General features: G+C 47.0%; 2 protein-coding genes across 8 annotated transcripts in view; one reads left to right on the forward strand and one right to left on the reverse strand.

Moving 5' to 3' along the window:
• The window catches only part of HDLBP (high density lipoprotein binding protein), a 71,377-nt gene extending 52,601 nt beyond the window's left edge, over positions 1–18,776 (reverse strand). For 2 of the 5 annotated variants that reach the window (XM_045795863.2, XM_045795860.2), the window contains exon 1: positions 18,622–18,776. The gene's annotated coding sequence lies outside the window, so the exon portion shown is untranslated. Of the gene's footprint in view, positions 1–8,606; positions 8,626–18,159; positions 18,291–18,621 lie in introns of those variants that run through there. The other 3 variants (XM_045795865.2, XM_045795862.2, XM_087865113.1) reach the window with 2 other exon arrangements.
• Positions 18,515–20,932, forward strand: part of SEPTIN2 (septin 2) — a 32,432-nt gene continuing 30,014 nt past the window's right edge. Inside the window, exon 1 of one of the 3 annotated variants that reach the window (XM_045795868.2) lies at positions 18,515–18,662. The gene's annotated coding sequence lies outside the window, so the exon portion shown is untranslated. Of the gene's footprint in view, positions 18,663–18,941; positions 19,026–20,932 lie in introns of those variants that run through there. The other 2 variants (XM_045795866.2, XM_045795867.2) reach the window with 2 other exon arrangements.

A 20,932-nucleotide genomic window follows, 5' to 3' on the forward strand; every position in this document is an offset into this window, starting at 1 on the left:
GGGTGGCTCAGTCGTTAAGCGTCTGCCTTCGCTCAGGGCGTGATCCTAGCATCCTGGGATCAAGCCCCACATCAGGCTCCTCCGCTGGGAGCCTGCTTCTTCCTCTTCCATTCCCCCTGCTTGTGTTCCCTCTCTCGCTGGCTGTCTCTATCTCTGTCAAATAAATAAATAAATAAAATCTTAAAAAAAAAGGAATTGTCTATTACAGACCCCAACAGAAGAATCATCAATTACAGGCCCCAACAGAGAAAAGACATACACTGCATCTCCTACAAGAAATCGACCACCCCTGCAACTAAGCCAATAAGGAACTGACATCCTGAATCTTGAACTCCTGCTTCTCTCCAATGGACATTCCTTCAAAACAACCTCTCCCAACATCCTCCTTCTTCTTCAAAAAATAAAGTTCCTCTTCTTTGTTGGACTTGCCTACCATTTTGCCATAGCTTGCATGTCCAGAATTGCAATTCTGTTGCTCTTGAATAAATCCATTTTTGCTGGTAAAATAATTAACTGATTTATTTCTACATTTAACACGACAGTTGCAGTGCCTACATACCACATGGACTGTGGCTTCCAAACACCATTCGCCACTAAAAAGAACCAGGGTTCCTCAGAAAAATGTCTGATCTCAGATGTTGAGCAGAATATGGACAAGGTGGGACACCTTGTTGTGGAAGAAAAGAAGGGTCACAGACTAATGGGGTCATGTCCAAAGAACACAGAAGCCAACTTGGGTAAACAGTATGAGCTTCAAAAAATGGCTTAAATGGGCTGAAACACAATTATATACGTACCCATAAGTTGCTAATACTAGGAGAAAAAAGCCAAAAAAAAATGCATTGTCACTTTGGAAGTTGCTAGTCCCAATGCATTCTTGACAATGATAAAGGAAAGGAGGAGCTTCACTTCAGTGTAATCAGAACTGAGAAGGGAAACCTTACAGGAGAATGCCAACTAATAAATGTAGACATAGAAAATTCTTGGGCACCCACGTGGCTCAGTCAGTCAAGCATCTGACTCTTGGTTTTGGCTCAGGTCATGATCTCACAGTTATGGGATCAAGCCCCACATCAGGCTTTGCACTCAGCGCAGAGTCTGCTTCAGATTCTATGTCCTCTCCTTCTGCCCCTCCCCAATAGTGCTCTTTAAAAAAAACAAAACACCAGAAAATTCATTTTGCAATTGCCAATTGTACACTAACTCGCTGTCCCCAAAGATAATCAGGTCATTATTCCTGGAGCCTGTGGATGTTACAGAGGAATTAAGTTAAGAATACTGAGGTGGGGGGCGCCTGGGAGGCACAGCGGTTAAGCGTCTGCCTTCGGCTCAGGGCGTGATCCCGGCGTTATGGGATCGAGCCCCACGTCAGGCTCTTCCGCTGGGAGCCTGCTTCTTCCTCTCCCACTCCCCCTGCTTGTGTTCCCTCTCCCGCTGGCTGTCTCTATCTCTGTCGAATAAATAAATAAAATCTTTAAAAAAAAAAAAAAAAGAATACTGAGGTGGGGAGATTATCTTGGATTATACAGGTGGGACCTAAATGTAATCACAAGTATCCTTAAAATTGTGTACTTTAAAGATGGAGGGAGGGGTCAGAAGGAATGCAGGCAGCCTCAAGAAACTGGCAAAGGTAAGAAGGGGATCCTCTCCTAGAGCCTCCAGAAGCAGACCCTGCCGACACCATCACTCACCCCAGTGCGACGGACTTCGGCCAAGTCTGCGAGAACTTATTACGGCAGCAAAAGGGCACTAAGACACCCATGGAATAACGGACACAAGCAAAATGGCTATGAGACCCATTAGGTGACTGGTAGACAGAGAGTTCCTAGAAGGGATGGTCAGCTTGCCGACACCGTGCCCTCTGACCCCTGTTACCATAACAAAATGACAGCCACACATCATGCCTCCTGGAATACTGCAGTACGGTACGTAGCACGATCAGGGATACACTCTTGACACCGCTGCTACACCTCCCACCCCACACAGCCCTGAAAGAACAACAACATGAAACCTGGAACCAATTAAGCATTTAGACACAGCTACCAGTTTATGGGAACGACGAAGATCACAGAAACATGCTACATACCACAGTACAATCAACCCAATCCAGAATGTGGGGAATTACACAGCACCAATGGCCCTGCAGCTTTCATAAATATATTGCGTTAGAAAAAAAGAAAAGAAAAAAATTGTTACAAATTTTAAGAGAGACAAAAGAGGGGGCGCCTAGGTAGCTCAGTGGGTTAGCGTCCAACTCCTGATTTCAGTTCAGGTCATGATCTCAGGGTTGTGAGATAGATTGTGCCCCGAGCTGCGAGTTGCTTTGTGGAGTTGGGGGTCACATGGGTCTGGGCGCTCAGCAGAAGAGTCTGCTTAACATTCTTCCTCCGCCTCTTCCTTTGCCGCCCCCCTGCCCGCTTGTGCATGCTCTCAGAAGAAGAAGGGGGGGAGCAGGAGGAGAAAGAAAAGCGGCATCAACCAAGTGCAGCGTGGACAGAACTTCTTTGGGTTTTGATTCAAATAAACCTTATATGACCTTTGGAGAAAACTAAACACAGAACAGATATTGGACAATATTAACAACATATAGTTAATTCTGTCAGGTATGGTTTCTTTAAGATCTCCTCCACTAAAGATACATGCTAAAGTATTTACAAGTGACAGGTAATCTAAGATTTGCTTAAAATAAAATACTCAAAACTAAAAAAGTTTGGGGAGGGCAGAGGAAGACAAAACCAAAATGGCAAAATGTGGCAACTGTTAAAGCTGGTTTTTAGGTATGTGAGTCATCAGTATTCTATTTTGGGGTACGTTTGAACATTTTCCTAATAAAAGGCTTTTAAAAAAGGATCAAAGAGAGCTCCTTATCAAAATCTGTAAGGATGCTGCCAAAGCTGCACTGAGAGGGTGAATCAAACTTCTAAGTTTTATTATAAGGAAGAGTGAAGATAAATGAGCTAAAGCATTCAAGTCAAATGGAATGAGAAAATCAAAGAAAGTAGACGTAATAAACAAAAGAATTGGTGAGGGGCACCTGGGTGGCTCAGCTGGTTAATTGTCCTATTCTTGATCTCAGCTCAGGTCTAGATCTCAGGGTCTTGAGTTCAAGCCCCATGTTGGGCTCCATGCTGAGAGTGGAGATTACTTTAAAAAAATAAAAAATAAAAATAAATTTAAACTAATAATAAGAAACGGTGAGATTGAAAACAAAAACAAAAAAAATAGCTGACTCAATCAAAGCCAAAATCAGTTTCTAAGAAAATTGCAATTAAAGAGCAATTAACACCTTCCAGTCTGACAAAGAAAAGAACACACAGAGAAGACAAGCTCACAATGATACAATATTATCCTTGCTTGGTTTTGAAATAAGAACTGCTAGGAATGGCAGTAATTGTATCTCTGGTAGCTCCCAAGGAAGTAAGAGCTTCTTTGCCCCATGGGGCCCTCACAAATTATTTTTGTATCTCACTGACATTAATTGGGTTCTAAGCCCATCAGGGGACCAATAACTGTAGTCAAGGGACCAAGGAGAAAGGATATGTCTATTAGCCATAGCCAATCAGGGTCCACCCATGCAGCTGGGCCATTTCATCCAAAACACACAGTTTGTACTGGTGGAAAGGGTGGCCCCCAGAGGCAAATCAAGGCAGTTTGCTTCCCCAAACAATGAGTGGGTGCTACAGAGAAGAGATTCTTCGCGGCAAACCAGGTTACAAACATGGAAAGTTTTGGAGTTTCTTTGTTTGGAGAGAGAGAGAGAATGTAAGTGCATGAGTGGGGCAGGGAGGGGCAGAGGGAGAGGGAGAGAATCTTGAGCAGGCTCCACAATCAGCACAGAGCCCAGTGCAGGCTCCAACTCACAACCCTGAGGTCATGACCTCAGCAGAAATCAAGACATCAAGATGCTTAACTGACTGTGCCATCCAGGCACCCCAAACACGGGAAATTTTAAACAAAACACCAAACCAATAAATCCAGCATTTAATTTATATAGTAAGACATTATGACTAGGTAGGGTCTGTTCTAGGGATGCAGTAAGGATTCAATATTAAGAAATGTATGCCTCTCAAACTTATAGCTCATAGGAGAATAAACATATCTATGACTGATAGAGGGCCCTTTAAAAATACCCAAAAGAGGGGCGCCTGGGTGGCTCAGTTGGTTGGGCATCTGCCTTTAGCTCGGGTCATGATCTCAGGGTCCTGGGATCAAGCCCCAAGTCAGGCTCCCTGCTTGGCGGGGAGACTGCTTCTCCCTCTGCCTCTGTGTTCTCTCTCTCCCTCTCAAATAAATAAAATCTTAAAAAAAAAATACCCAAAAGAATGAGAAAAGTCAATATGCAGTCCTTGCTTCCTATGGAATTTAACATCAGGAACAGAAGAAAATGGCTACATGAAGTATATTCCCAAAAAGTAAAATATATCCTATATAGAGTAAAGCTAAAAGTATCCTTTAAAATAAGTAACAAAATGGCAAGGATGTCCACTATTGCCACAGACTGTCAAACATGCAACTGAAGAGGACATAATTAAGCAAAGACACAAATGCCACTATTTGCAGAAGACCATCTGTCGTAGAAGTCCCTCTATTATAATGAAAAGCTAGGAAAATGGAAGGAAAGTTCAGTACATCAGTATTACAAAACAGACATGGGCAGTAAAGAGACATCACGCAGAGGAGAAAGCTGTATGAAGATAGAGGCAGAGCTCGGCGTGATGTGGCTACAAGCCAAGGAGGGTGGGGGCAGCCACCGAAAACCAGAAGAGGCAAAGATCGGTTTCTCTCCCAGAGCCCGCAGAGGGAGTGTGTGGCCCTGCCAGATTCCTAGCCTCCAGAACTGTGAGGAAATACATTTCTGTTGTTTGAAGGTACATTTATTAGGGCAGGCCTAAGAAACTAATTCAACATTCCAGAAGGGTTTTGTTTTGTTTTTTAATGATAAAATAATTTCCCACATTCACCTAAAAATAAAATCTGCCTAGATTATTTGGCCTATAAAAAAGAGAGTTTGGATTCACCTAAAATTAGCAAAATACACTAACAAAGCAATGTAACTAGACTTGGTACTAAGAGGAGGAAAAAGTATGAACAAAACAGACTGATGAGTATCTAGGAGTGTATCATTTGGTACAAGTGCCCTTTCAAATTAGTAAGGAAGGAGAGCAAAAAACAGAAGTGGGCCAATAACAAATTTCCATTCTGGAAAACGTATAAAATTTGATCCCTGCCTCACACCACACTCTAAAATAAATTCCAGCTGGATTAAAGATCTGAAAGTAAAAAATCAAGCCTTGAGGAGCTAGAAGATTGAGGAGAAAAACCTGTGATTTGGGACTACAAAAGCCTCCTGAGGATACAGACTGTAGACACCACGAAGGAAGGTATTGACTCATTTGACCCTGTAAGAGGTTAAGAATTTTATACAAGCGTAGACTAACATAGAAATTAGGATACAAATAAAAATTTTTCTCTGTCTGGCAAACATCTCAGAGTAACTTCTAAAGTGTAAAACTTTAGAAGGCAATTTAAAAACACATCACCAGTAACAGACATACAATCCTGTTCGGCAATCACACGTCAAAGAGGCTACTCTCCAGAAGTAGCTGCAGAAGAATGCAGAAGGCATAGGTCTAACACATAAAAGAAGTCACGGCAGCACTGTCAGAGGCAAACAACTAGAAAGCACACAAGCGTGCATCAGTGAGCAAGCGGCAACTATATCGTGGCGTGTCCCTACCACAGGAGGTGTGCGGTCACAAACAATGAAACAATGGTTCAGGTAATAGCCTGGAGAGGGCACAAAGATAGCGTACAGGACTGGATTTTTAAAAATGGGATGTGGGCTTCCATATTAGAGGATGTCCACATCACTGGTTTTATCAGAGCCCAGGTGAAGTGGGAGGATGTCCACCGGTGGGAACGGTAGAGGCTGAGTGAGATGAAGAGGGCAGAGGACACCGGTAACACACAGGGTTGACTACTCAAACAAGCAAATACTGGGGACACTGGCAGGGACACTGGCATCAAGGCATATCACTATTGGAAAGACAGCTACCAACTTAAAAGGGAGAAATTGGAATGAACACCGAGATACTTGACTGGAATTGGAAGTACTGGAATAAACTCTTGTTTTTCAATAGAGATAAAAACAGACATGATGATTGTGCTATAAACACACACGTGTGTGCATACATGCACCTGTGTGTACATGCATATTATGTACACATACACACATAATATACACATTTTCCGTGGCTCTATCCACTGAGAGGGCCTGGGCCAGTTAACACGTCAACAACAAGCTACCTGGTGTCCAGACTCTGCTTCTCTTAGGACCATCTGCCATTAAAGGAACCAGGCCTCTTTCAAGGGACAGGGAAAGTATACAAAAAGCCCAGTGTGTCTTGCTGTACCAAAAAGCAAGACGTTCTAAGTGAATAAGGGGGAATGCATCAGAAGTACATAGGACCCAGCTTTAAGGGGGCTTTCACTGGTCACTATGAACAGTACAATAAACGATGATGCCAGAGGAGGGTGCACCAAATAAAACAGGAAGTGGTGAGCCTATGTTGATACAGGTGTGTGACAAAAACCAAAGTTTGACAGGAACAAACATTTAGTTTCACAAATACCCCCACCACCACCACATACTTTAAATGACACAGACTCTACAGGGGAGAAGTTTGGCAGACACCACCTTAATCTGTGACCAAAGTGAACATCACCAGTGAGGGGACACACTGAACGTGTGTGCCATCTTATGAAACACAGAGAACACCTGGCATTCCTTCTGTGCTGTTCCAGCCAAAGATGCAGAGCCTGAAGCTAATCAAAAGGAAACACCAGACAAACCAACACTGAGAGAAGGTCTACGAAATAAGTTCCTCTAATCATTAAAAGTGCCAAGATGAAGAAAGCCCAGGTAAGATGGACTAACAGCTGCAGTCTGAAGAAGACTACAGAGACGTGCTGATGAAATGTTCCACGAGATTCTGAACTGGATCCTTCTGGTGAAATGTGAATGGGTCTGAAGGTACCAAAGTATTCTCATTAACCTCCGGATTTTGATGGTTGTATTGTGGTTAAGGAGGAGAGTATCTTGTTTGTGGGGAAACACATAAAAATATCCAAGGATGATAAGGTTTCATATGCCCAACTGACTCTCAAATGGTTCAGAAAAGGTGTTTTGTACCATACTTGCAATTCCTCTATAAGTGTAAGATAGTTAAAAACACTAAATCGAGGACAGTAGTACTTTTTAATTTAAATAAATAAATAAATAAATAAATAAATAAATAAATAAATAAATAAATAAATAAATGCCAGGGTGCCTGGGTGGCTCAGTCGGTTTAGCATCTGACTGTTGATTTTGGCTCGGGTCACGATCTTAGGGTCCTGAGATTGAGCCCCACACCTGGCTCCACGCTCACCGTGGAGCCTGTTTAGGATTAAATAAATGCCGATTTTGGAAACAAATGTATCAATATAATATAGGAGAGGGGTGGCAAATGGCACTGATCCTTCAAACTCAAAGTCAAAACATGATTATATGTTTAATCTTTTAGGATCAATGCATATTTCACTCACTTTTTATGTAGCATAACAAAGTTTTACCTCAATCTTACTGAAGTCTGTTATGATCATGTTCTCAAAGTTCATGAAACTAGATTTTCAAACCATCTGAAGTGTCAAGGAAGCCACTGGCAGCACAACCTCAGACGTGTACAGCTGCTTGTCCCCAACAACAGCAAGGTCAGCGTGGACCCCACACTGGCTGCCCCCCGGAAAAGGCAGATCTGCTGGAGCCCCTCAGTGCTCCTCAGGCTTTTCAGATACCACATCCAAAAGGGAAAAGCACAGAATGCTCCATCTGGACTAGCCAACAGCATTGTGACCCCAATCACAGACTGTTCTCTGAGCAAGACCCAGAGACACTAGCAGACAGGACAAGCCATGTCATGTGAGAGGAATGCCACCCAAGGCGAGGGGAGCAGTATCTAGGCTGGGTGAGGAGCGTGACCATGTCAACTAGCACTGGCTTAAAAGAGCAGAAAGCACCCCCCTCCCCACTTCAGGATGCAGTGAAGACACAAGAAGACAGACAAAAAGTACATTCTGGAATTAAAATATTCTTGTAGGAAGCCTCTTAATGCCTACCAAATCAGTGCTAAATAGGCTAAAATGAAAACAGCCTTCCATAAAGCCATATGCCCAACTGACAGCAGACGCCTAATTATAAGTCAACTGCCGTGAGATCCGATGGAAGAGAAAGACCCACCTGTCACCACTGAGTCCTTCACAGGCCATTTCCTCCTTGATTTATCCTAAAACTACCAGCACAACCTGAAACCAAGTCCACATTTGAAAGAAGTGGAAGGGCTGTAGGTTTGTTACGCACATTGTCTCCAGCTCAGTAGCATGCTCAGCAGTGGAAGAAACCCGAAGCCTCAGCCAACCAAGGACAAGAAGGTGAGGCCTACATAAGGAAAGGCCAAAGATCTTTCACAGAACCAATCCATGCTTTTACAGATCAACTGTTGACTCTCCCTGAGTAACACCATCTTTTTCTCTGTTTGCCCAATCTTTCAGAGAAGAATTGCACCTACCAATCTCAAGGGGACATGGTGATCATCTCCAGCACCGGTATAGACTAAGGATGGACCCTGACAGCAGGGTCACCCTGCTGCAGCTGACTCTTGTCTGCACGTCCCAGACACTGCCACACTGAACGCTGGGAGCCAAGGGGCTCTGTGCACAGGCAGCCTGGCAGCGCTGCTGAGCTCACTGGCGGGCGACAAAGGCCACACAGAACTTTGGTCTCATGGGCTGGCGAGTCAGCTCCAAGCATAAGCAAATGTATCAAAATAGAAGCCTTGTTTCAAAAAAAAAAAAAAAAATGTATTCTTCAAACTGATCTCACACACACTGCTTTAAGCCAGTACTACGGGACCACCTAGCTAACCTTCTCCTTACCAGAAAAAGTCAAAACGGTACATATAATTCACAATTCCATTTGAAAGATATTTCCAAATGAGTTAAGTACTAATAAAATTAGAAAGTATATCACATAAAAGTGAAATGAGGAACAACACATACATTTGAATTTATCCACAATAGCTGGCAAATGGCCACACTTGTCACCACCTGATACACGGCGTCCAGGAGTTAGCGCACTATCTCCACCTGGAAGGACACAAACTGAGAGACAAGTGAACTTGAAAGTCCCCCTCAGACACACTCCAGGGTGCTCTGTAAGTTACAGAGCACCATCAAGCAGCACGGTTCACGACTGTCAGAAGGGTGCAACAGAAAGGTGGGAAAGTTCACATAGGGCCATCCTTTCCTCTTATTTTCACTTTTTTTTTTTTTTTAATTTCTAAAGAGTTAAAGAGAGGGCCAAAAGTCTTCAACTCTACGTAACGAGCCATCAGAAACCACGCATTTTCTATTGAAGGAGCCCTGAGAAGCAGAAACACTTTGCCACAAGTCACTCACCTCAACCACATTTTAAAAACAGCAAAACAAAGCCAAACACACGACCCCCTTTCCAAAATTATTTCTTCTAATTCTACACTTCTATCGTTGTTTCCTTTCTCCCTCGTACCTTTACTTGTTCCAAGGGGTCTGGTCCTTTCGGGGATAAGGACGTTCTCTCCAGCCCTGCCATTTCCCCTAAGGCTATCTGTTGTGGCAACGTCTTTTGGAGTCCAGCTCTCTCCAGAGCCTCCAGATGTAAACCTCTTGGCAGGCTGGGAGCGGTTGCCATGCAGGTAGCTGCCATCAAGGCACCTGCGAGAAGACTGTGTTCCCTCCCCCAGGAAACACACACACATGCAGAGGTTTGCAGGATGCCTCCAAACCAGGCGATCAGGGGAACTCAGCTACCAAGCCCCCCTGTGCCTGACCCTCAGTAGAGTCAAAAAGATATTTGGCTCACAGTGCCCTCCCTCCCAGCCCTGTTTATTTAACTGTGGTGACCCAGGCCTGGTGACATGCAGGCCTAACACCAGCAAGTACCGCCAGCAAGTTCATACCGTAGAACTTCCTCGAAGTGCACAATAGTTTCTGCAGCAGAGGGGATAATACACACTGAATGCACCTGGCTGAAGTTATTTCCCCTCTCCAGAAAGGAGCCTAACGTAGCACTTGTCCAGCCTGCACTGTGTCATGAAGCTTACTGCTGGGAAGACAAGTGTGCCCTGCTTGTGAGTGCTGAGAGAGCAGAATAGCATTCGTGAGGTCCCCTCTAGCCCAGCACAGCAAAGCCAAGAATTATCGCTCTGCTTCATAAATGTGGTCCCCAGCTCAAACCACATACCTAAGGCGAGATGTCAGAAGGTCACACAAAGGACTGAATGCTGATAAAGGAGATGCAGTATAGAAGGTAAGCACGAGGGGCGCCTGGGTGGCACAGCGGTTAAGCGTCTGCCTTCGGCTCAGGGCGTGATCCCGGTGTTATGGGATCGAGCCCCACATCAGGCTCCTCTGCTATGAGCCTGCTTCTTTCTCTCCCACTCCCCCTGCTTGTGTTCTGTCTCTTGCTGTCTCTATCTCTGTCAAATAAATAAATTAAAAAAAAAAAAAAAAGACAAGCACGAGGAGGCAGCTTTATGCCAGAACTCTGGGCCAGGGAGCAGCTGGCCCCTAAATGCTGTGCTGTGCTTCTGCAGAAGGCACGTGCTCAGAATGCTCTTGGATCAGAAGAGTCTGTTAATCCAAGCACACCCAGACCTCAGAAGAAAAGTTGCTCCTTGGTTGGCTGAGGCCATAAATTCAACCATGGTTGAAGAACACAAGAGCGACTCATTGAGACCTGAGCATCGGGGACTGGCTTATTACTATGTGCAGCATATCCCCGAGTCTAGAAAGCTGTTCTGGATTCAGCAGCCCATTGTAGTTCACCAAAAGTCAGAATGTTCCCATTTTAGTAATCAACAATCCCTCAAAACACACACAGGACACCTGCCATGACCACATTACTCTGCTGGATACAGGGGTCCAAAACAATCAACAGCCTACCAATGGTTCAACCTGGAATTCGGACAGGGATGGGAGCAGGTAACACCGAGAGAGGTCTTACTCCATGAGACCTGCAGGTCCATCAGATAACATCAGGGAGATGGTGGTGCTGGGTTGTCGTGATAGGACGATGGAAACGTCAGTCCAGTAGGAGTCCCGAGAAGAAAGCTAATCCCTTAGGGTGACCAGAGATGGACTGACAGTAGCTGTCTTGCAGGTTACTGCAGAGATGGGCCCTGCATGCTTGTTGACTTTAGGACTGGGACTTTAATTTGTTCACTTCCTTACCCAAAATTTACTGATGGATATGTACTTGGTGAAAAATAAATACTTGATGATTGAACCAAGGAAAGAGACTCAAAATTCTAAAAGATGCGGGACAATTTTAGTATTTATTTTACTATTTATTTCAGTAGAATATCTATCTTGCTCCTAAAGTTTGCTTGGCCCCTCTCTTGGAAAAACTCAGTAAAGACTGTGTGGACATATTGCCTTCTTGACCCTAACATCAGCCCTACAGGCAGAGATGAAACATTAGGTAAATCTGTCAACATGTGAAACTTCTAAAACGAAAGACAAAGATAAGGATGAAATCATTACAGGTCTTGACTGTGCTTGGTCTTGACCATAAGGCGGAACTGAAATCAAGGGTGGTATCACTGCAAGGATTAAGTGAGCTTATACGCAGGGCTTTACCAGGGACTGCACAGCAGCGGCTCCATGAGGATTTTGTATTACCATCACCCTCCTGGATATCTGTGACATGAGGACTCCGCCAGCACAGCAAGCACAGCCCCAAACCAGCCACTCCTGCAAGTAGCTTCACCCAGCGAGTCTTTACTCTCCTCAACTGAAAAATAGAGCCTGTGACAGCCACATCCCAGAACGCTTTTAAGGACTGACCCTGCAAAGCAGGGCTTATCAACCTCAGCACTGCTGACTTTTTGAATCAGACAATTCTTTGTCGTGGGCTGTCCTGGGCACTGGAGGACACAGAGCACCTCTGGCCTCTAACCATTAGATGCCAGTAGCACCCCTGAGTCATGACAACCAAAAACGTCTCCACACGCCACCAGATGTTCTCTGGGGGCCAAAATCACCTAGCTGAACCACTGCTGGAAATAAAAGGCATGGTGCCTATTGCATGGTAATCAACGAATAAAAGCTTTACTAGACAGGGGTGCCTGGGTGGCTCAGCCAGTTAAGTGTCTACCTTTAGCTCAGGTCATGATCCCAGGGTCCTGGGATCAAGTCCCACGTCGGGCTCCCTGCTCAGTGGGGAGCCTGCTTCTCCCTCTCCTTCTGCCATTCCCCTCCTTGTGCTCTCTCACTCTAATAAAAAAATAATTTTTTTAAAAAATAGCTTTATTAGGCAAAAAAAAAATTTTTTTTTTAAGATTTTGTTTATTTATTTGACAGAGAGACAGCCAGCGAGAGAAGAAACACAGGCAGGGGGAGTGGGAGAGGAAGAAGCAGGCTCCCAGCAGAGGAGCCTGATGTGGGGCTCAATCCCAGGACCCCGGGATCACGCCCTGAGCCGAAGGCAGACACTTAACAACTGAGCCACCCAGGCGCCCCTAGGCAAAGCTTTTCATATCACTTGTGCATCCTTGAAATGGATCACAAAATGGGAGGCTACATGAGCGATTATCAGCTTCAAGTACCATCCTTCCAAACTTGAAATCTTAATTTCAGATAAACTGAGTTGACCAAGTGTTCTGTGCTATCAGAGGAGTAAAAACAACAACAGCAAAACCTCCGAGATTCAACTTTCTTATCTTTCAAAGGAAGGAGCTAAAGTCCTACAGGTCAAGAAACACCCTGAGTCACAAGGCTGATTAAGAACAGGCCCCAAACTGAAGTCCAGGTCTCCTGACTCCCAGGCCAGCGAGGACCACCTTCTCACCTGTACCAGCATCTCGACCCTTTGTCCAGTCTGGCAGAATGAACCAACGCCTGGCGGACTACCCAAATGGACAAACACCGCTGCATGTCTCACAAGGTCCACCTTCAGAAATATCTAAAGATAGCACTTCATACAAATAAAAGAAAAACCTGAGAGTGTTTTCAGAAAACGCTTACCTGTAAAACATTCATACTGATTGCTCAATGGCCCTTGCTAACTAAACACTGGCTCCTGCCTTTCCTTGCTCCGGGTGAGACCTGCTCTCCCAGCGGTGGGGCCTCAGGGCACACAGCTCAGCCTCCTGGGAAGACCCCCACCCATGACACAGCATGGGATGAGATGGGCAGCGGCTGTGAAGGCTACATGAATACTGGTTTTAACACTATAGTAAGCCTGCTGCAGTGGCGGTCTACCAAGGAACAGGACTTTCAGCATAAAAATACTGGAAAACACAACTACAACAGAAACAACATAAAAATTAGCAATCTCTCCTCTGATTCTTCAGATACTCCAAGGAGTATCTCCAAAATTGTTTTATCCAAGGGTTTTTCTTAGATATATTAGTCCATGGTTTAAGTAAAAATAAGATCATGTCATATGCATTGTTTTACCACTTACTACCGTTAATTCCATTTAAAATGAATCATGGCTGTCTTTCCAAGGGTATTTTTTTTCTTTTTAAAGATTTTATTTATGGGGGGGGGCAGAGGGAGAGGGAGAAGTAGGCTCCCAGCCAAGCAGGGTACGTGACAATGTGGGGCTTGATCCCAGGACCCTGGGATCATGACCTGAGCAGAAAGTAGACGCTTAACTGACTGAATCACCCAGGTGCCCCCAAATTTCTTGACCATGAAGACTGACCTATTCACCTCTTCTTTGCTACTAGGGCATTTCAGCACACGTGTAAGACAAAACAAAATCCACACCTGGGCTACAAAGGACTAGCAAAGAACAGAAGAATTACAAATTTAGGTGAAATTCATGTTGTAAGCTAAAAATAACACAGCTGGTGGGCACTCAGAAAGAAAAGTCAGGAGAAAATACTATTAAATAGGACTTTTTCTTGTTTTGTGCCTTTCACACCCTGATCAAAGGCTGTGTTTTTTTCCCCTCCAAAGGGAAACAGAATCTTTGGACCGACCGGGGACACCCATTACAACAGAGGGTGAGACACCACTCTGAAGACAGGAGTAAGTCTGTCCTTAGTTACTGCTAAGATTGTAGTCGTCTCCCTCACTTGGCAGCCTGGACACAGGCAAGAGGCTGGAAGCTATTTTTGTAGAGAATCTGAAGAGACAGAAAGAAGCTGACAGGGTGCCTTAGGAAATGTCCCAGGCAGGTACATCTGCAGTGAACACCACAGTTGGCAAGCCCCAACTACTGACATTTGAGCAGGTGGGAAAATATCACCAGCTAGCACAGAAAAGCTTTGACATGAAAGCCAAAATCCCAAACAAACAAAAAGTAGCCCGAAGCAAATGGTGACTTCAGGGAAAGAAAACCTGAAAACTCAGGGACGTCCTCAGAGAGATAAGGGAAGGCACAAGAGCTATGAAACAAAACCAGGATGTGAGAAGGCTGGAGCAGAGCAAGCAAAAGGACACTCTTAGGGACATGCAGAACAACTCAACAGCTCAGCCAGAACAAAAGTGAGAACATCTTCCAGAAAGAAGTGGACAATGTATGCAAAATCAGGGTGTCCATCCAGAAGGTCCAACAGTTGAATTCTACAAAGAGAAAGTGAATGGAAAAAAATCAAAAGCAATAAATCAAGAAAAATGGCCAGCATTGAAAAACAGGAGTTTCCAAATAAAGGGGCCTCAAGAGTAAGCAAGACAATGGATGAAAAGAGCCTCCAAAGGACATCGCTGCACTGAGTGTTTTGAATTTCAGGGAGAAAAATCCTTTAAGCTTCAGAGAAGAAACAGCCACATACACGCTGAAGAATCAGAATGTCTGAAGCCTTCAACAATAATCCTAAAGTCAGAAGTCAGAGCAAAACGGTGTCTACCTTTCACTCAGACGCATGAGTAGTAATAAAGCACTTTCAGACATACGTGTTCTCAAAACTTTACCTCCCTGCGTCTGTCCCCAGGCAACTCCTTAAGGAAGTGTTCCATCACAATGAGTGGAGTACTAAGTCAAGAGAGAGGGAGACATGGGTTCCAGGAAACCAAGGACCCCACACAAGGAGGCGGTGGGATCTGCAGGAAGAATCCAGCAGGTGGGAGCCTGGGGGATATTTATTCCAGATGAGATTAACGAAATACTGAATTTCATCAGGTAAGTACTCCATTTCCTGAAAGAAGATTTAGACAACTGGTGAATTTGGGGTTGAATTTTAGTGACAAATACACAGAAAATGAAACAAACAAAAAACAAGACTCACAAGAACTTCAGGAAAAACAAAACCTCGTGCAGGAAAGGAAAGGTAATCCCATCACACCATTTGCCTAGCTGTGAACAGCACTATGAAGTCATAACATGACCACCAAATACTGGACTAACCAAACTACAGGTGCACGTGCTTCAGGCAGCCACGTATTTGCACGGGGAAGGCAGAGCAGTAAGAGAAAGCCAGACACTTCACATCCACTCTCAGAGTCAAGTGAGGAGACAAGGCATGCAACAAAAGAGGGAAGCAATGAAGTAGCAGGCGAGCACATGTGCTGTTTTGAGCTGGAGGCAAAGAGGTGGACGTGTGTGCTCTGCAGGAGAGGAAACGTGACTGGGGAAGGAAATGCAGTGTCTCCTTACAAGCCTTTCTACATGTATTACTCCTTTAAAAAACTACTTGAAGATATAACCTTGACTTGAAATAAAATTAATTTTTAATTTAAAAATTCAAAAGAATGCCAATAAAGCGTATGAAGGGAGAGTACACATGGTCAATGTATTGTTACCAAATTAATGGCAAGCATCAAGATGATGCCCAGACAAGTCTGGGACAACATGTCTGGCGGGTCTCTAGCAGTATTCGAGGAACTTGAGCATGCTTGGTAAAACAGCCTACTAGGGATATCACTTCTAAAATGTCTGACTTAAGAAATAAAAACCAAAAACAAAGAGCAACTTACTTTAACAAAAAATAACTCGTATAATCAATTTTTAAAATGTCAGAGATGATGGGTTTGGTTTTCTTGGTTTTCAAATATTGAGTGTTGCGGTGCTTCCATAACTTAAGGGAAATGGCATTTTGACACACTGATGGTCTCTCTGGCTACTTTCCCACTTGGCCAAAAACTTTTCACTACGCATGCTCTTGCCACCGTAGCCTGACAACCAAGAACTCCATTGTGTGCTGTTTCTTCGAGGAGCTTAGTTATTTCTTAATAGGAAAGGGAAAAAGCCTTCCTATAATCACTAGCCCTGTGGGGATGGATGTATGCTGAATGGGCCTCATCAAATAGAAGTACCACTTGGTACTTCGAGAAGTGTGTTCTCTGCTCAGATCCTTCCGGTAAATAAACGAGTTTCAGTTGGGAAGCATTAATGGAGAATCTATCTCATCCACTTGTGACTAATGCTCATAAGTCATCCAGGTAGACATTGTAATCACTTGAAACCCTGTCCAAGTCAGAGCATCCTAGACAGGACTAACCGAAGGGCACGAAGGCCTTCAGAACAGGAGCTGAGCAAAGCCCTCTACTATTTGAGGTATTAGCAGTGCACCCAATTCTCAACTTCTTGCCCATTATGTCACCAGCTACAACTGTCATGCGTCCTCTTGGCATAAGCTAGTCTTCCTGTTTAGAACACCCCATTCTGGTAAAACTCTTACTCATCCTCTAAATCCAGTTCAAGAACAACATTCTTTGTAAAAACTTTACGACAGGTAATTAGCACCTCCTCCTTCGTATCTCCATACTTTGTACATATTCCCACTGCTGCACTCAAAACACTGCAACCTAATTATTTCACAAGTGAATCCCCCATACTAGACCACAAGCTGCTTAAGAAAAAAAGTGTATATCCTCTTTACCTTTCCAACCCTAGAACCCTTAATAATGTCTGGCCCACAACTCCCAATAAATGTTTCTGAACTGGACTGCTGAAGGAGTGAAGTCGCAAGGCCAAAGTCAGACAATCAGAAGCCCCAAACAAGAAAACCAAAGGAAGAACACAGATAACGTGGCTATTCAAGAAGACCTTCTCCCATCAGGCCACAGAGAGGTCAGCCTGGCCCACGGGGGAGGGCCTGTGACAGAGTTCGGGCTGGGCTGGCCCCAGAGGCGCCCAGGAACACGGGCTGACTGGCCCTTAGAAGCGCTCTCCCGACACTCGCTGTACATCTATCTACACAGCCGATGTTAACTTGATGAGAGAAAATGAGGTGAGCCCGCGAACAGTGCCCGGCACACAGAGGAACTAATGGAAGCTACAGGAAGGTTCAGTCCTCACTGTAAATAATTTAACTGGCTTTCAAATGTTGTCCCTCAAGACTTGAAGGGAGGTGCTCCGCTTTCTCCTAGCCTAAAAGTCTCATGACAGGTTGACGGTTGTCGTTTGAGACCCAGAGGACTGGGAGCGCCAATGACGGGACCCATTCTTAACCAAACACCTTCTCGACTACTTTACAACACGGCTTCCAAGTACCTTAATATCAAACGGACTTAACGAGGTCAGCTTGGGGTGCTTCTTGTTCAAAAGCTTCAAACCCTAACCCTAAGCACTAGGTTCGAGCCAGTGTTTGGAATCCCACAGCCCGGCCTGGAGCTCACTCCGTAGTGAAGCACTGCCAGCTGCTGCAGACAGAATCCGGACTGTGACGTGCCCTACCTTCACCCCTGCCGGCCAAGTGGCTGACCGTCCTGAGGCGACAGCGAGCCACCGGGACGTCCACTCCCCGGGTACCTCCAGAGCGTTCACCTGCCCACAAGCAGGGCTTGGTGAACAATACACAGGGAGATCTGTCCTTTGCGCTTAAGAGAACCCAAACCCTCTCGTTTTCCACGGCGGGTGCCCTGAGGACCTAACCACTTTTCCAACAACGCCCTCTCCGTGCCCCCCAGGGCTGCCCGCACGACTCCGTCCCCCGTCGGAGTCCCGGAAACTGTGTTCACGTTCAGTCCGGGGTCTTCCACAAACGCTCCCCGCCCGAGAGCATTTGCACCGCGCCGCTGCGGGCCTGCAGGCCGCCCGGAGAGAGAAAGGACACCCGGGCCGGCTCAGCCCCGAGCCCGTCCCCGAGCCACGTCGCCACGGTGGGCTCCGGGGCGCTCCCCGGGTCTCACCTCGCGACCAGCCCGTGGGGAGACAGCAAGGGGCCGCGCCCGCCCCTCCCTCCCCCGGGGCGCAGGCCCCAGCCCAGGCGCACGAAGGCCACGTCCCCGGGGACGGCCGCCCAACTCGATGGTCCGCGCACAGGCCCGCCGGCCCACGTGACCCGCGACGGCCAATGGGGGCGAAGCCCCCGCACCATCGAGACGCCGGCGGCCCGGGGCTAGAGTAGCCCCGCTCGGGCGCTCGCCGTACCCTCCGCAGCCCCTCTCGGGCGCTCCCAGCTCGGTGCTGCCGCCATCTTCCTGGAGGTGAGGGCCGGAGGCGAAGGCTCCCGGCCCGTGGTCGCTCCGCACTCTTACCGCGACCTGTCCTACCCCCGTCCGCCTCTCTTCTCCTTAGCGTTCACTTAGCTCCTTGTAATGAAACGCCCTTCATCCCACTCTACGTACCCACAAGGCAAAGACTCACATTACCTGTTCCACTCTTATCAGCGTAAGGAAATCAAGCTCATAAGGTAGGAACTGTGGCGAAACAGGGACAAGCCGCCATCTTGGTAAAGGAGAAGAGGCTACGCTTGACCTCCCCCCCCCACCCCCAGCCTCTATATGGCCAACCGCCGTGGGAGGGGCACGGCGCCTGCGCAGAGACGGAAAACGCGGACGGGCCTGCGCCTGCGCACTCAGAAGCCGGCGAATGGGGGAGGGGAGGAAGGCCGGGTCGCGCCGGGGCGAGGTTAGCGTTGGCAAGGGGGCGGGTCTACGTGATGACGCCATCCGCGTACGGGGTGGGGCGGGGCAGGGCGGGGCGCCAGCGGACGTCGGGCACTGGGCGGGTCCGCGGCGCGGTCGGTAGGCGCTTGTTCCTCGACTCTTCGGCGGTGAGTCCCTCGCCGTGAGTCCCCGTCGTCGCGGGGGGCGCGAGCTGCAGGCCGACGCAGAAGGGGCGGGGGTCCGCTCGTGGGGGGCGGTCGGCCGGCTCCGGGGGCGCGCGGGCGGGGTGGCTGGCTTGGTGTGGGGGAGGGGCGGCAGGCCCGGGAGCTCCGGTCCTCCTCCGCCCTGGGGTCTCCGGCCCTCCCCGGGCCCTCACGGCGGGACGTGTCGCGGAAGAACCCGGCCGACCCCCCGCCGTCCTGTGCGAAGTACGTGGGACCGTCTCAGTGCTGGGCCTGGGGCGCCCACCGTGCGCTGGCGGCCGTGGTTGGAGGGAAAGCCCAGGTTGCGGCCTGCGGAGCGTCCCGTCGTCGCCCCGACCTGGGCCGTTCCACCCCGCCGTTCTCTGGCGGAGAGTTCCCCTAACAGATCCTTGCCGTCTCGGTAAGGCCCCGGGCTCTTCGTGGCCAAGACGAGGCAGGGGAGAGGAGGACGCGGCGGCCCGACGCGGCGGCCCCTGCTCTGCGCACCGCCGAGTCCGGAAGGATGGGGGGTGGGGGGCCACCATTCCCAGGAAGGCCTGACGTGAAGCCGACCTGTGGCGACCTTCGCTCTCAGTAAAGCCCCCGCTCGGTGGCCGCAGGACCCACAAGACTTGGCCGCCTTTTACCTTTTTGGCCTCATTCTTGCCAGTACCACCCCTCCCTTGTCTGCCCTCCCGCCACACGTAGAAGTGAACTTGCCGTTCAGACGGCCGGGTCTTTGCACCTTTGGTCTCGGCCCAGACCCTTCTTTCTGTTGGAAACCCAGTTATCTCCACAGCTTCTCGGCTTTTTCTTGTCTAGTCTCTGCTCTGTTGTTCAGGATTCCGCCCAGAGTAGATTTCCTCTGGCTGGATTAGGTGTCCGCCTGATGTCGGCCCTTATTGTTCCCTCTGGGAGCTGTCTACTGGATTGTGTCTTTGAGGGGCAGGCGATACCCGTTGTCTAGTACAGTGACCAGCACATAGTACGTTCTCAGATGTTTCTTGAACAACTCCAGTCATAATAGTTCAAGATAAATTTAATGTTCCAGAACAACCTTGCCATCCTAATGAGAGATAAAATGTCGTGTAGAAGTTCCAAAAGCTGTTTCCTAGTGTTTGTAATTTGAGGTTCATTATTTTCGGTTTGGGTGGCTCCCGAACTCAGGCTTTCTTTGTAGCACCCAGTACCCTAACTCACAGTGTGTACTGCTCTGTCAAATCTTGGCAGATATCATCTCAGCTGTCACAGTGATCCTGATATTTTTTCCCATTTTCCACTTTAATCTCTCACCTGGCACAGCACCCCAGGGTAAAGAGCAAGGGCTTCTCAATCAGATCAGATTCGCATTGACTGCTTTTCAGCTAGCAGGGTGACCTAGGGAAATGGGGAGGGAAGGGGGTGAGACTGCCCTCTGTCATCATTTGTAAGTGTGATTCAGGTCACCTTTTATACCCAACTCCTTTTTACACCCAAAGACAGAAACTGCTTAAAAAGAAAAAGATATTTTTTAATTTTTTCCCAAGGGAGAAGGGACATCAGAACTCATTTGGCAGCAGAATCGAGTTGAAGCCAGTTTATACCACTTTGTGCTAATGGTCATATATGTCACTATAGAAAATATATTTGATTGTGGGGTGTGCTGCCCAGGTAGCCATTGAAGAAGTTGTGTGGTATGGTATATGTACCTTCCTCAAATCCAAAGAATCTGAATGCCGAATGTCTCCAGAGCTCTGGATTAGGGATAATGGACATTTGGGGTCTTAAACAGTAGGGTCACTTTGTGTGTGGGGGGGATAATGTATGTAAATAGAAGAATAACATGTCTGTGATTGGTAGTTAGGGGCAATCCACTAGTGTAAATACCACAAGCAAAATAAATTTTTATGTAT

This window comes from Ursus americanus, chromosome 1 (genome assembly GCF_024610735.1).
Source record: "Ursus americanus isolate L20-20 chromosome 1, mUrsAme1.1.p, whole genome shotgun sequence".
Lineage (NCBI taxonomy): Eukaryota > Metazoa > Chordata > Mammalia > Carnivora > Ursidae > Ursus > Ursus americanus.